The following is a 15116-nucleotide window of genomic DNA, read 5'->3' as shown; positions in this document are numbered from 1 at the left end:
TGTGAACTCCTACCCACCTCCATCAGGGATAGCTTGGAATCACCTAGTGTGGAATACACATGAGCAATCACTCAAAGAAGAAAAGACAGTTACCTTTTCTGTAACTGGTGTTCTTCGAGATGTTGCTCATGTCTGTTCCACATCCCGCCCTCCTTCCCCTCTGTTGGAGTTGTCTGGCAAGAAGGAACTGCGGGTGGGGGGAGCATGCAGCACCCCTTATACCGTGCCATGGAGGCACCACTACAGGGATTGCTAGTGGTGCTCCCTTACGAGTACTGCTGGGGGAAAAGCTTCCGGCACCAGTGCACATGGCGAGCATGCACACCTATTGTGAAATAGACATGAGCAACACATCTCGAAGAACACCAGTTACGGAAAAGGTACTGGAATAAATTGCCTAGGGAGGTTGTGGAATCTCCATCATTGGGGATTTTTAAGAGCAGGTTGGACAAACATCTGTCAGGGCTGGTCTAGATAATACTTAGTCCTGCCTTGAGTGCAGGGGACTGGACTAGATGACCTCTCGAAGTCCCTTCCAGTCAGGGGTGAAAGTAGAAATAGTGTCTTACCAGTACAGGGCTGGGTTGGGGCCGGCTCTGGCCCCTGGAAGGGGCGGGGCCTCGGGCAAAAGGGGCGGGGATGGGGGGGTCAGAGCCAGCCCTGGCCCACCCTGTACCAGTAAGTGCCCTCCCCCTCCCCCGTTGGGGTAACAGCGGCAGCCGGGGGCTCTGGCAGCGGTTTAAAGGGCCCAGGGCTCGGCCGCCGCTACTGCTCCGGACCCTTTAAACCGCTGCCAGAGCCCCCAGCTGTCACTGCTACCCAAGGGCTCTGGTGGCTATTTAAAGGGCCCAGGACTCCCCTGCTTCTACCGCCCCGGCCCTTTAAATAGCCCCCGGAGCCCTGGGGTAGTGGCAACTGGGCTCTGGCAGCTATTTAAGGGCAGAAGAGGCAGCGGGAGCCCCAGCCCTTTAAATAACCCCTGGAGCCACACTGCCACTACTCCAGAGCTCCAGCAGCAGGGCTCTGGCAGCAATTTAAAGGGCCAGGGTCTCCAGCCACTGCTGGGAGCCCCAGGCCCTTTTAATTGCCTCCTGGGGAAGCCGGGCCACCCTGGTACGGCGCACCAGTTTACTTTCACCTCTCCTTCCAGTTCTATGATTGTATGGTTATACTAGCTATCAAAGATGTTAAATAGCCACAAGTGCTTAGTACCCCACATGCCAAGGAAGATGAATGAGTTCTTTGACTCTGAGTCATTGACTCTCTTCATCTATGTTAATAAGATCAAGAATCTGCAGGCTTAGAAATGTGCTGGTGAAGTTCTGATCTGTTTTTCATTAGATTAATTGAAAAACATGTCTTTGTACAGCAGTTAGGGAAGACGTGGCTAGTTATTTTGTAGTTCTAGATCTCAAACTGTAGTCAAATTAGCTTTTTTCAGTATAAACCCTGACAGAAATAATTTTCATCTTGAATGATACCAGTTTAAATAACAAACAAAGTTGAAAATGACATTCTGTGATAGTTGAAGGAGTCAGGGAAAAGTTTCCATGGTATTGCTGGATGCAAAGGGCTGGGTGGCTTTCTTGAGGGGGGGTGGGGGGCTAGTATTTCAAAACGAAATTACAGGAGAAAGACAAATTAGACAAAAGGCTTGTGGGCTCTACAAAATAGAGGCCAAGCCAATGGCTGGGAAAATGCCTGATGCTTCAGAGCTTTCCAGCAGAGTTTCATGGCAACCAGACATGAAGTTTTTTGGGGGGAGGCTGTAGGGGTGAGAGTCTTTGCAAGGAGCAATTATTTCAAGGAGGCCTCAATGAGATCTGCATAGCATCCGCTCCAATACTGAGTAGTCAGACATGCCCATTCAGCCCATCTTACAGTGCAGGGGCATGCCTCTGGGGTTGCAGTCTGCAGCCAAACTGTCTTAGCTTCTGTTGTTGTGAAGCAGTGCCAATGAAATTCTACCCAGATCCTATCTAGTTAGAGGCCAACTTTGATCATCTCTAATGCCCCATACGGATTTGCTGTTTTTTAACTGCCAGGTCTTCTTAAAGCCAATCTCTGTTGGTGGCTTAGACTTTGCATCTTGTAGCTAAACCTTTTTTCTTTAAGCTTGAATTGAGACTCCCTACTTTCTCTAACCAATTTCATTCTGATCTGGAGTGTCTCTCATTTTGTCACTCATCTATACATCATCATCTGTGTGTCATTCACCTTGTGGAGCCTATCTGAAATAATACAATCCATCAGGGCTCCGAAACGCTGCTATTCCATTGGTTGCTTGGACCTGTTCAAGTGTAATGTCCCGTTTGGCCATCACAGAAATACCAGGCCCAGAAATGAGAAATTCAAAGGGGGTTTTCAGCCTAGAAATGTGTGCTCAAACTCTCTTTTGTTTGCTCATCACCTTTCACCATCTTTTGAAAGCCTATACAATGTTGGAATAAACTCAGTGGCCTAATAGACATGAACATAATGCTTCTCTGAGCATTGTGTACCTATTAAATGGATTAATCACTTCAGTGGAAATTCATGCCAAGGTTAAACTCTGTTAAATGAATATCTGATAAAGGAAATGAATCTTCAACCAGAATAAACTAATTGTAAGTTAAGGACTATGTTTCAAAGATACTCAGGGACTGCGGTACCAGAAATAGGCAACTTAAAATTTTTCTGAAGTGTCTGGTTACATTGAGAATATTTTGTATTCTTTAAAAGGGAAGTTAACATGAAAAGGAATTGTGAGCATATTTTAACTTGCAATATTTATATTCTTTTTAATATCAAGAGACTACAGAATGTGTGCTCAGAGGTTTCCCATAGCAGCGCCCGTAATGGTGACTGCTTAACTTCGGATGTAATCTATTCAACAAACTTTTGTAACTAGCTGCAGCACTTAAAAAAAATTGTTAATTAGAAACAACTTGAGGTATTTTATAGTCACCTCTTTTAGGCCTGGAAGAAACGATGACTTTTATTTACATTTCAAGTAGCTTTGAGTTCAAGATGCAAATATAGGATCTAGATCTTCATTGCCTTCACAGCCCCCCACTCTTCCCAGCACGCTCCAGAGTTTTGCTCCACAGTTTTGGTTTGACCCATCTGGGTCCAGGATGATATTTTAAATGCTCCCAAAGTAAAAAGGGCAGTGCGAGACAACCATTTTCCTATTTTCCATAAGGGGAAGTGAGGACCTCAGTCAAATGAGAAATCCCAAGTATGGCAGTGAAATTTATAATGCTGTGGCTTCTCTTTAGAAGCGGCCTGCCAAGTCCTATCACAACTTCTAAAAGCTAGCCGGGGGGTGGGTGTGAATCTTGGCTGTTTCATTGAGAGTGAATTCTGTCAAAAGATGCTGTTGTCTTATGGGCGTCTGTTTGATCCCTTTGATGACTGTCTGACTTGTCTTTTGTGGTAGCCATTTCATTTCTGCTAAAATAAACCCTCTGTTATGTATACAGCTGACAGCAGCTTCAGTGTAGGCATGCAGCCTTTAACGTTCAAAGGGGAGAGACTGCACGGGTGGAATGAACCACAGCTGCTTGCAGTCTCTTTTCCTCCACCATAGCAATTATTTCTAAGTGGGCAAGGTCCCAAGGGATGCTCTGGCTTCTACGCATGCCAGTGCTGATTATAAGAAACATGTATCATTCAGAAGACTGGAGAAGCGTGAAGTTGTAGACAACCAGGACCTGATTCTAATGTCATTCACCCCAGTGTAAATGACAAGTAACTCTGCTGAAGTCTGTGTAGTTACCCTAGTGTAAAATGGCTTGTGAGATCAGAATCGAGCCTCCCCAGTTGTCATCAAAGTATTAATAAGTGGCATCGTATTTGATCAGGAGGGCAATGAAACAAAAATGAGGGAAAAACTCTGCTTGTAGCAAACTTCCTGATAGATTTTGGTTTTCTCTACCACAAGCATAGGCAAGTATAGATCAGGTGGACTGTCATATGCATTTCTGGCCGCAACATTTTCTTTCAATGACTGGCAGAGATTTTTTTTATCCTTCATCAGATCTTTCCTTAACGCACTGTTAGATCCGTCTAACCACTGTGTTAGTGATCATAAAGTGTGCAATAGCACATCTGTCTTGGGAGGGAGGAGAGGTATAATGCAAATGTGGGGCAAGAGATTGTGTTTCAGATTCCAAATGGCTAGCTAGACATCTAGTCTCTACTGCACATTCTAGCGACCCCATCAGTTCATTGCAGCCAGAGAGCCAAATTCTGGCAGGCATGGGATGTAAGATCCCAGTAGAAAATGTGTGGCCTGAAGATCTTTACAATGTTCTGCCTCTTGATAAGTATCAGGGGGTAGCCGTGTTAGTCTGTATCTACAAAAACAACAAAGAGTCTGGTGGCACCTTAAAGACTAACAGATTTATTTGGGCATAAGCTTTCGTGAGTAAAAACCTCACTTCTTCGGATGCATAGAGTGAAAGCTACAGATGCAGGCATTATATACAGACACATGGAGAGCAGGGAGTTACTTCACAAGTGGCGAACCAGTGTTGACAAGGCCAATTCAATCAGGGTGGATGTAGTCCACTCCCAATAATAGATGAGGAGGTGTCAATTCCAGGAGAGGAAAAGCTGCTTCTGTAGTGAGCCAGCCACTCCCAATCCCTATTNTCCACCCTGATTGAATTGGCCTTGTCAACACTGGTTCGCCACTTGTGAAGTAACTCCCTGCTCTCCATGTGTCTGTATATAATGCCTGCATCTGTAGCTTTCACTCTATGCATCCGAAGAAGTGAGGTTTTTACTCACGAAAGCTTATGCCCAAATAAATCTGTTAGTCTTTAAGGTGCCACCAGACTCTTTGTTGTTTTTGCCTCTTGATAAGTGTATCTTCAATGAAGTGAACCTGTAGCGGGTTGTGACGATGGTGCCTGTTGGAGCCAGCTGAGGTCACTCAATTAGGGTGAACTGCAAACAGAACGGGGCAGACAAACCCCAAAAGCTGGTGGATATTCCAATACTTAGATTTACCAAGCCAGCACAAAACATCTTCTATATTACCTCACTGGTTACTCAGAAGTCCAAATAATGCAGTTCCCTTAAAGTGCCCAGCCTCAGGCCTCCATCCAGACACACGTCAGATATGATGATGATTACTGAAAATCTTATCTCATCATATAAAAGAAAAGGTTCTTCCACCCCAAAGGATCAGCCATCCACCCAGGTCCAATTATAACTTAGATCTTCCCAAAATACACGCTTATAGTCAATTCTTGTTAACGAAACTACAATTTATTAAAAAAGAAAAGAGATGAGAGTGTTGGTTAAAAGATCAATATACATACAGACTTGAATTCAATTCTTGAGGTTCAGATACATAGCAGAGATGAGTTTGTAGTTGCAGAAGTCCTTTTAGAAGTAGTCCATAGGTTACAGCAGGGACTGGCAACCTTTCAGAAGTGGTGTGCCTAGTCTTCATTTATTCACTCTAATTTAAGTTTTCACGTGCCAGTAATACATTTTAATGTTTTTAGAAGATCTCTTTCTATAAGTCTATAATATACAACTAAACTATTGTATATAAAGTAAATAAGGTTTTTAAAATGTTTAAGAAGCTTCATTTAAAATTAAATTAAAATGCAGAGCCCCTGGACCGGTGGCCAGGACCCAGGCAGTGTGAGTGCCACTGAAAATCAGCTCGCGTGCCGCCTTTGGCACATGTGCCATAGGTTGCCTACCCCTCGGTTACAGTCCAATGTCCATATTCAGGGTGACTCCAGTCAATGACTGGGGATCTCAATTCTTGTGGCTTAAGGTTTCCCCCTCTTGAAACCCAAAGCAGATCTGAGATAAAACAGGATGGTGTCCCAGGGTTTTTATACATTTCCAGCGGCCTCTTGGCCTGAGAAAACAATAGGCTCAACTTTCCGTCTCCCAAACATCCTTGCAATTAGCATAGGGTAATTTAGCCATTGAACAGTTCAGATACAGGTTACCACAACCTTCAAAGAGACACATAGACAATTACACTATTTTATTCAAGTGTCTTCCTAAATGTTAATGCTCCTTTTCTGATCTTTGAATCAAAGCCATAGCAATAGACAAGACTTGTTTGCTTACATCACAAGACCTGAGCAAACATCTACCCTTCTATCTCTAACAATACAGGCTTGCATTTCAAAGCTCTGTTCATTTACATATCTCCCTAGCCAGTCTTTAAATTCGGCCATGGGTCAGGTCAGTCTGTGAGTTAATTCACTCCTTCTGGCCCTATGTGACCTTTCAATGAGATATTATATTACACTCATAACTCACAGGGGTATTCTCAAATGGGTTCCAAAGATCCAGGGCCATTGTCTGCATGTTTGTGCTCCCTCTGACTAGATAATGGCCCCTAGATACTGCTGGAGGAAACTGCATTTAGCTAGCATATACATACATCCTGTCCCCATTCTTGCAAATGTGTGTCTGCGCACATTTTGTGTATCGCGCTCCCTACACGTGCTGGAATTTGACCCTCAGAGGTTTTTTTGCTGTATTGCAGCAACTCTCCTGTGACTTTAGATGCCACTTTCCTGGGACTGTAACATAGTTCTTTAGCAGTGACTAGCACACTCATTATAAAGCAGTGCTGTATGGTAATAGTGCAGATGGCTGCACTCTGCAGGATGGTTGCTTTGGCATCTCAGCAGAAATATTTACTATAAAACGGAGACAATTAGAGTGTAATCCTTTTAATAATATAAAGGAGAGGTGGTGGGGGGAAGACGGTAACTCAGTTTAATTCCCTTCCAAATGCCCTCTGATGGTAGATCAGGCTGGTGTTATTGTGTGAGAAATTACAAAAATTGGGGTAGGAAGTAGGGTGAACAGTCTGTCTTGTAAGCACTTCCCTACCTCGATCCTGTGAGGGAAAATTGACTAAGGGTGGCCTAAATCCTGTGCTAAGATAAATACATCCTAAGATTACATGGGTCAGCTAATAATGTGGGGCCTGCCATCTATTTGTGTGGTCTGGGCTGCTCCTACTGGCCTCCAGCCCTCTTGGGAACAGACTCTGCTGTTGGTGGTTGCCTGCCTGGTTCACCCTGAGCCCACCTTGTCTCCTCTGCCTCACTCCATTTCCACCGCATTACAACACCTGGTTGCCAGTACCTCTTAGCTGTCCCACTCCTGGCTTTCCCTAGTGCTGCCCCAAGACTCCATCGTTGAGCCTCAGTGCTCCCAACCATTTCCAGGCTGTTTGTGCAGACCCCCACCTGCTTTCCTGGCTTTTGCTTTACCTCCTGTTCAGCTAGCCTCTCTTCTGACACCAACTACCTCCCTCCCTCCAAAGCAAAACGAGATGGAAATTTAGTCAAGAGTGGAGAGCTCATGGGGATAGAGCCAGCCACTGCCAAACCAGGTGTTAAATCAGGTTGGGGGTCTCCATTCCAGTCTTCCAATACAGAAATTGCCTAAAAAAATTCCTATTAGAACTGCAATAGCTCCTAAGGGCCCCAGTAGGAATTGGGGCCTTATTGTTCTAGGTGCTGTACAAACACATAGTGAGAAACTGCTCTACCCTAAAGACCTTAGTTGAAATAGACAAGACAGTTAAAGGGTAGGAGGGGAAATGGAGGCTGCAATGCGACCTGCCCAGTCACACAGCATGTCAGTGGTAGTGCCAGGAATCGAAGCTAGATCTGCTGACTCCCAGTCCAGTGCCTGATCTGCTAGACCAGATTTAATTTTAGACGTTATTCTCAGTGCAGTATTTTATTCATTTTAGTTGTCTTCAATGTCTCTTTCCTTAATCAGGACAGCTGCTTAATTAGGTTTAAAAAAATTCTCTGAAAGGGAGTAGCTGTGTTGTTTTAACACAATTTCAGCCACTTCTCAAGACAAAAAAATCAATCTGTCATGTTGCTTGTATGCTAAGCTTGCAACAGACACCACTGAAAATATTTGAATTATTCAGCCTCTGCATAATTAGGTTTATAGTGGAAATCGCATCTGACCCTTCTAAATAGCTTCAGGAACAAGCCACACTCAGTGCGAAGGCACTCACAGAGACAGTGCTACAGAAGTGTTGTTTAATTCCTCTTTGTAACTTACTCAACCTTTGTGGATTCAATACCTTGGACTTTTGCCCAGCCCTGCAAATTAAATTTGAAGTCTTACAAGGAGAGCTCTGGAAAATATTTTCAGCATTCACAGACTCCTTTCTTACCTACCCATATTAGACCAAAGAAATCCAAGCAAGAAGCATGACTCAAGCATTCTAAAGACTCCAGAGTATAAGAAATATTGAATCTGTGCAACTCAGTCATGGTGCAGAAGGAAAACGGGAGTTCCCTAGAATCTTACTTTTAATCATTAGAAAGAAGTTTCTGTGAGCAAATTGAGAGGCTAACTCCAGTAATTTGGGAATCAGAGGACTCATTCCATAGGTAAAGTTGCAACTGAGTTTCCTTTGGAAGCCTGAATTTAGGAATCCCTCTAAAATCCACTGAGTTGTATCCTCCTCAAAGGTGGCATTTCAGATCTGGGGCTGAAGGAGAATTTTTCAGTAAACTTAAAGAGAATTGAATGAGCCACCCTTGATTTTCCCTCCCAAAGGGAGATTTGTTCACCTAAGTTAAATAGTTTCTCAACTTTATTCACCTATTTGTAGCAAAAAGCAGAAAGTGGGGGGGAGAGAGAGAGACCTTGATTTCCCGAACTCCTCTCCTTGGGCTCTAGAGTACAGCATCAATTTTTGGTTGACTGGCGACCTTGATTTTCAAGTCTCCAGTCCTTTTCCTTATACTCTGAGTCCTGTCTCCACAACCTGACTGCTGGGGACAGGGCTCATCAAAGGCAATAAAATAATTTCTCCATCACAAATCTTGGTGGTGGGGGTTGTCTCTGGTCCTGCTCTGGTGACTCTGCTCTTCTGTAGACAAGAAGGGTGGATTTCCTTTCTCCCCACCCCCGTCATCTCCACCAAGCCTATTGGTCATGCAGTGCCCTCCTCATACTTTGGGGCCCTTGCCTTCCAACAGCAAGACTTCGCTTTAATGAGCCAAGGGAGATGGGCCAGGTGGAGAAGGCAAGGAAGCATCAGCATTCACCTGGGCACCTCTGATCCGGGCAGCCTGTATGTTTCCAGCTCGATGCCCACCCCTGTGTCCTCACCCTCCCTCCCCCAGCCTCTTTCTGCTATTTCCCTTCACCGAGCTGCTCTGCCCATACCTTCCAAACAGGACATGATTGTTCAGGGGGCACTGACGAGCTGCTCAGGGGCACAGGAGGACCCGGTGGGGGGTGGAACCCTAGCACTTCTCTCACTGCTGCACCAGCAAGCCACCTGTCAGAGGGGAATGCCACTGCTGTGAATTGCAAGAGGTTCAGCTTCAGCAGAAGGCAGGGAAGGACTAGTTTTCCCCTGAACCATCTCCTGTAGCTTTGCACTGCTTAAGCTCCCCGCCAGCCTTCTCAGCTCTTTGCAACCCCTTCCCCCAACCAATATCCCCTATAGCTGCATTCCCCTATATAATCACCCAAGTTCCTAGGACTTGCAGAGGGCCCACAAGCATGAGGCAGGGGAGAGGGATTGGGAGCACCAATAAGCTTCCTAAATCTTGTAGGGATTGTGGGGTCCCTGACAAGCCTCATAAGACTCACCAGCAGTCTGATGTATTTACCCATGTGGAGCCCTACTCCGGTACACCCCATAAGGTCCATAGGAAACTGGCTCCTCCCTAAGGATAGGAGTGGTACAATTTAACTGAGGAAACTGCCTCACAAAAAATCGTCCTTAAGGTCATAGGCCCAGATCAGGGTATGAGTGTCTTTTAAGAACATCCATTTAAATAAAAAACCAAACCTCAGACACTGGGCATGCAGGCAGTGCAGAGTTAAATTCAAACAAAGCCTCAGACCTCACCTCTGAAAAATCCTTCACTGACCACCTTTGTGGGCCTGATCTTGCGACACACACACTGTGTTAATTGTGGCACATAAGAAGCACTTGGCAAACCATGACAAAAAATGGTACTGGTCCTACAAAGCCCAGGAAAATCCTGCATAGTCTTGAGAGTCATCTGCTGGCACCTTATCTATTAACTTTTTAGGTGTATGCAGATATTTTTTATAGAGCACTCCCATAACAGGGATATTCAACATCTCACAAAATTGGACCCCGTGGTTCTGTATGGCAGCCGGTTGTCCAAGTACCATTCGAAACAGAGCTAATATGCCTCTATATGCATACCTCATATATAGAGCCCTGCAAATCTGTGGATATCTGTTTTATATCCGCAGACCATGTCTGCAGATTGTGGATGGATGCGGATACAAATTTTGTATCTGCACAGGACTCCTAGGCTATATCTTAATTCAGGCTGTTGGAGTTCTGACACTAAAAGGTCATGTGATGCCAAAGCCCTATGCTGTAGCACTGGAGTCATGTCTTTATGGAGCAGATTATTAACGTGCTGTCCTTCAGTACTCCGCTGATATAATAGAGAAGAGGGTAGGCTGGCATTTCTAGGGGGAATTTAAGATCATTTGTATGCCTTTCTTGAGAAATACAACATTAACTCCTCATTACCTGGGTTTCTAGTATTTGAATTTGTTACTCTAACATTTTTTAAAGGTTTTATATACACTCACATTACTGATATGGGCCTGCAACCTTAACTTCACCTTAACAAAGGGGGGTGTGGGTGGGGAGAGGAGTTTACTCTGGTTTCATCAAATTGTTCATAAAACTTCATCATATAAAAAGGAAAAATACTACATGCAGGTGCTGAAACTTTAGGTTTAACCTACGTTTGCAGGAGAATATGTAATTACGTAGCTGCAAGAGAGAGATTTTCTTCTGCACAGGTTTGGGTTGGCTTTTTTTTTTTTTTTTTTTTTTAACTTTTTTCTTTGTTTGCCCAGACCCAAGGCAAAACTCTGCTTCAATCTGTGCTGTGGACAAAGGAGGAGAACTTTGCCCTCTGTTTCCATGGCAGTTCCATTATACAAACCTATACAGTGCAGGGCTTTTTGAGCTCACACACTAGCTTAATACCAGTCTACACTATAAGACTGATACCAAGCTTGATGCATCTGTTTAAACAAACTAATGTGGATAAGGGAGGAGTTCCTCCTTAAGAGCGCTTCTAGACAGATTAACATGGGTACCTAGAGCTATGGATAATAGCTGTTTGTTGTAGTTAAAACGCATACGATTATTACAATTGTGCTCTGGACTAGAGTATTCGACTACCCTCCCCAGGTAATCTATGGACCTGTCTATGGCCAAATATACTATGTCATGGGGCCATTGCAGCAACCCAGCAAGGTACCTTTGGCCATGTTATAACACGTCTGGGTCTGACCTAATCACATTATAACCAGGCTTACCGCTCTGGGCATCTCAGAATTGTTGCTCAAGTCTCATCCATAGAGGTTATAACAACTCACTTTTGTAATTGATTTTATTGTATAGCCAAGCCCTGTAGTGTGGTTCTCAGAAGTCCACTCTGGTCAGGGAAACCATATGAAATCTATGATAGCAACAAACCTCTTCAGTATGAACTTGCCTGGCCATGCCTAATATCCTATAACAGCACCACGCAATGCTGTAATACATTCGCCATGATCTCACGGGGAACAAAGAATTTAAATAATGTGTTTTCTAAGTATGGGGCAAGTTTCACAATCTCTCTATGCCTCAGTTCTCCTATCTGTACACTGGGGATAATTCTGTGTCCTGTCTACTTAAATTGGAAACTTTTGCAGCCGAGACAGTCTTGCCCAATGGAGCCCTGAGCTGCACTGAGCCATTTAGGCACCTTTCTCTCCAGATATTTGATGACTCCCATTACCTTGGCATTTTAGCACCTCAAATATCTTAATGAATTGATCCTCTTAGGGTAGCCTCATTATGTGCTAAGATTGTAAGGTCTTTGCAGCAGCGAGGGACAGGGGGGAAGAGAGAGAGAGAGAGAGAGAGAGTGTGTGTGTGTGCGCGCGCCCATGTGAAGAAAGCTCTGTGTAAGCTCGAAAGCGTATCTCTCTCATCAGCAGAAGTTGGTCCAATTAAAGATATTACCTCGCCCACCTTGTCTCACTGTTATTGCTGTTGATGCAGGAAGTGAGCTTTGGTGGCAGCATCACATTTCTTTTCTCATTTATATCTGTAATCAGGTGTGTCTGACTCCTCTCTTTCCCTCTGCTTTTTGTGACCTGTTCTGCCTACATTTCCCTATACCTCACACTCCTGGACACTTTTTAATCAGGGCTTGGTTTAGTCAAGTGTGTTTTCCCTAATCAAAAAAAGGAAGTTGAGAGAGATAGAGAGGTGATGCTAACTTGCTTTGTCCCACCAGAGGGTGCTGTTCTGTACAGTAATCCATATGTGTGCTCTGTAGATGAGACAGAAATTTACATTAGAGAGAAAACCAGCAGGATACTGATAACCAGATGTGAGAATGCTAAGCCTGGCTCACCCCTGGATGTCTAGCTGAGGCTGGCACCTCACTTCCATTCCATTGTTTTTGTCTCTTTAAAGTAGTTAAATATATGTATAGCCTTTCTGTGAGAAGCTGGATTGACAGCCCTGGAAGATCTTATCTGTTTCCGGAACAAGCAGATCGTTAGCAAAAAGGGTGGCAGTGCAGATTTCCCCCATGCTACCTCAACAATGCAGCTAACCCTTCTCTGGAGTCAGTTCCTTTGTGGTTGAGCAGATAGTTCAGACTTCCTGCTCCTTCACTCCTGATGTTTTGTTATCTGCATGGCTGTTCACTAAGAAACAGTGAGAGAGAGATGCCAATTCATTTCACATACTCCCCGAATAGATATCACATTGTCAATACCATCCTGGGGCAGATTGAAACCAGTGACCTAGAAGAAAAATATGGGCTGATCTAGTACAAGGACCTAACCCCTGAGCCACCCAGACCCCACGTAAGTTGGTGATCAGTAAATTATTGCTCCAGGTTTTTCTATGTGGTGACAGCAGCTTTCAAAATGTTTAAAGACTCCCCCCAAACTGGTCTGTATTGCTTCAGAATCTCCTACCAGAGCTCCACTATGCTTGTATTTCTCCTGAGGAAGTCCAGCCCTGCTCTGGGAAGCTTCCCTACAGGGCCTCCTGATACAGAATGAATTTGAGGTTCCTATAAAATTATCCTCTAAACAAATGTAATAATTTGATTCTGCTGTAACTTGTCAGAAGATAAGTGTGGAGAAACAATTAGTCCCACAGCGCGTGGCACTGGGACGGCGCACAGAATGCTGCAGTTGTGATCCAGCCCAGCTGAAAGCTGATGCCCGCCCTGCACTCTGATGTTTAAATACAAGAGCGGGTGCCAGGCCTGTTATCGAGATGAAATGTGTGGCCCTTATTAGTAAGCATGCTGGGAGCCAATTGGTGAGAGAATGCAGAGAGTTGGGAAAGGGAGCAGAGTCTGAACGCAGCTCCTCCCTTCTCAGATTTCACAGCTGTTCTCCTCTGCTCTGTTAACAATGCAAGGATGATGACATGGGATGGGTTTTATGAAACCATCTTACCCCACATGCCATCCCCAGTGCACAGCCTGTGCAGCTAAACCAGGGATCTCAAACACGCGGCCCGCGGGCCGCATGCGGCCGCGAGGTATTTTCTGCGGCCTGCAAGCTGCTTGCGCCCCCCCCCGCCCTCCCCCAGCGTTTACCTAGAACGGGTCTGGCCCGACACGCCCCGGGGGCAGGGCAGGTTCCCTGCCTGCCTATCCTGCCCCTGCGCCGCTCCGGGAAGCCGACGGAACTTGGGGAAGGAGGGGTGCAGGGGTGTGTGTAGCTGTTGCGGTTCGCGGCCAATGGGAGCTGCTGGGGGCGGTGCCTGAAGCAACAGCCACACACACCCCCTGCGCCCCTCCTTCCCCAGGTTCCTTCATCTTCCCGGAGTGGCGCGGGGGCAGGGCAGGCAGGCAGGGAGCCTGTCCTGCCCCCGATGCGTGTCGGGCCGGAGCCCACCCCCCGAGCCCCTCCTGCAACTGAACCCCCTGCCGCACCCAGTGCCCCTCCTGCACCCCAAACCACTGCCCTGAGCCCCCTGCTACACCCTGACCCCCTGCTGCACCCTGCACCCCAACCCACTACCCTGAGCCCCCTGCTGCACCCCACATCCTGACCCCCTGCCCTGAGCCCCCAGCTGCACCCTGACTCCCTGCCCTAAGCCCCCTGCTGCACCCTGCACCCCTCCTGCACCCCAACCCACTGCCCTGAGCCCCCTGCTGCCCCCCTCCTGCACCCTCATACCCTGCCCTGAGCCCCCTGCTGCACCCTGCACTCCTCCTGCACCCCAATCCACTGCCCTGAGCCCCCTGCTGCACCCCTGCTGCACCCTGACCCCCTGCCCTGAGCCCGCCGCTGCACCGCAACCCTCTGCCCTGAGCCCCCTGCCGCACACTGCACCCTGACCCCCTGCCGCACCCCTCACCCCTCCTGCACCCCCTGGGGGCAGGAAGGGGGCGGAGTTGGGGTGGGGATTTCAGGGAAGGGGTTGGAATGGGGGCAGGGAAGAGGCAGGGCGGGGCCTCATGGAAGGGGTGGAGTGGGAGGGAGGTGTCAGTAAATGCGGCCCTCAGGCCAATGTACTAGTCCTCATGTGGCCCTCGTGGTCATTTGAGTTTGAGACCCCTGAGCTAAACTGTGTCCTAAGGATTGCTGTGAAGGATCCTTTCCCACCCCCCACAGGCTGCCTTGGGGTTGCAGTTGTTTCTGCGTTAGTTGCACCCACTCAGGTAGATTGCATTGTGGCAGATACCCTGGCCTACTTCCAATACAAACTCCCAACGCACAGCAGCATCCCAGGAGCTGCTGTGAAGGTACATTGGGGGGTGGGATAGCTCAGTGGTTTGAGCAGTGGCCTGCTAAACCCAGGGTTGTGAGTTCAATCCTTCAGGGGGCCATTTAGGGATCTGGGGCAAAAAAAATAATTGGGGATTGGTCCTGCTTTGAACAGGGGGTTGGACTAGATGACCTCCTGAGGTCCCTTCCAACACTGATATTCTATGATTCTATGAGCATAGAATATGGTCACCCCAGATCTTTCCCACTCCTTATGCAATAGAACCTCCGTTGGTTTCACTTCAAGCAAGGCACTCTTCAACTGAGGAGGCAGGATAGGATTTGTCCTATCTGCA

This window comes from Trachemys scripta, chromosome 10, assembly GCF_013100865.1.
Source record: "Trachemys scripta elegans isolate TJP31775 chromosome 10, CAS_Tse_1.0, whole genome shotgun sequence".
Taxonomy (NCBI): Eukaryota; Metazoa; Chordata; order Testudines; family Emydidae; genus Trachemys; species Trachemys scripta.
Note: the sequence above shows the minus strand (reverse complement) of the source record.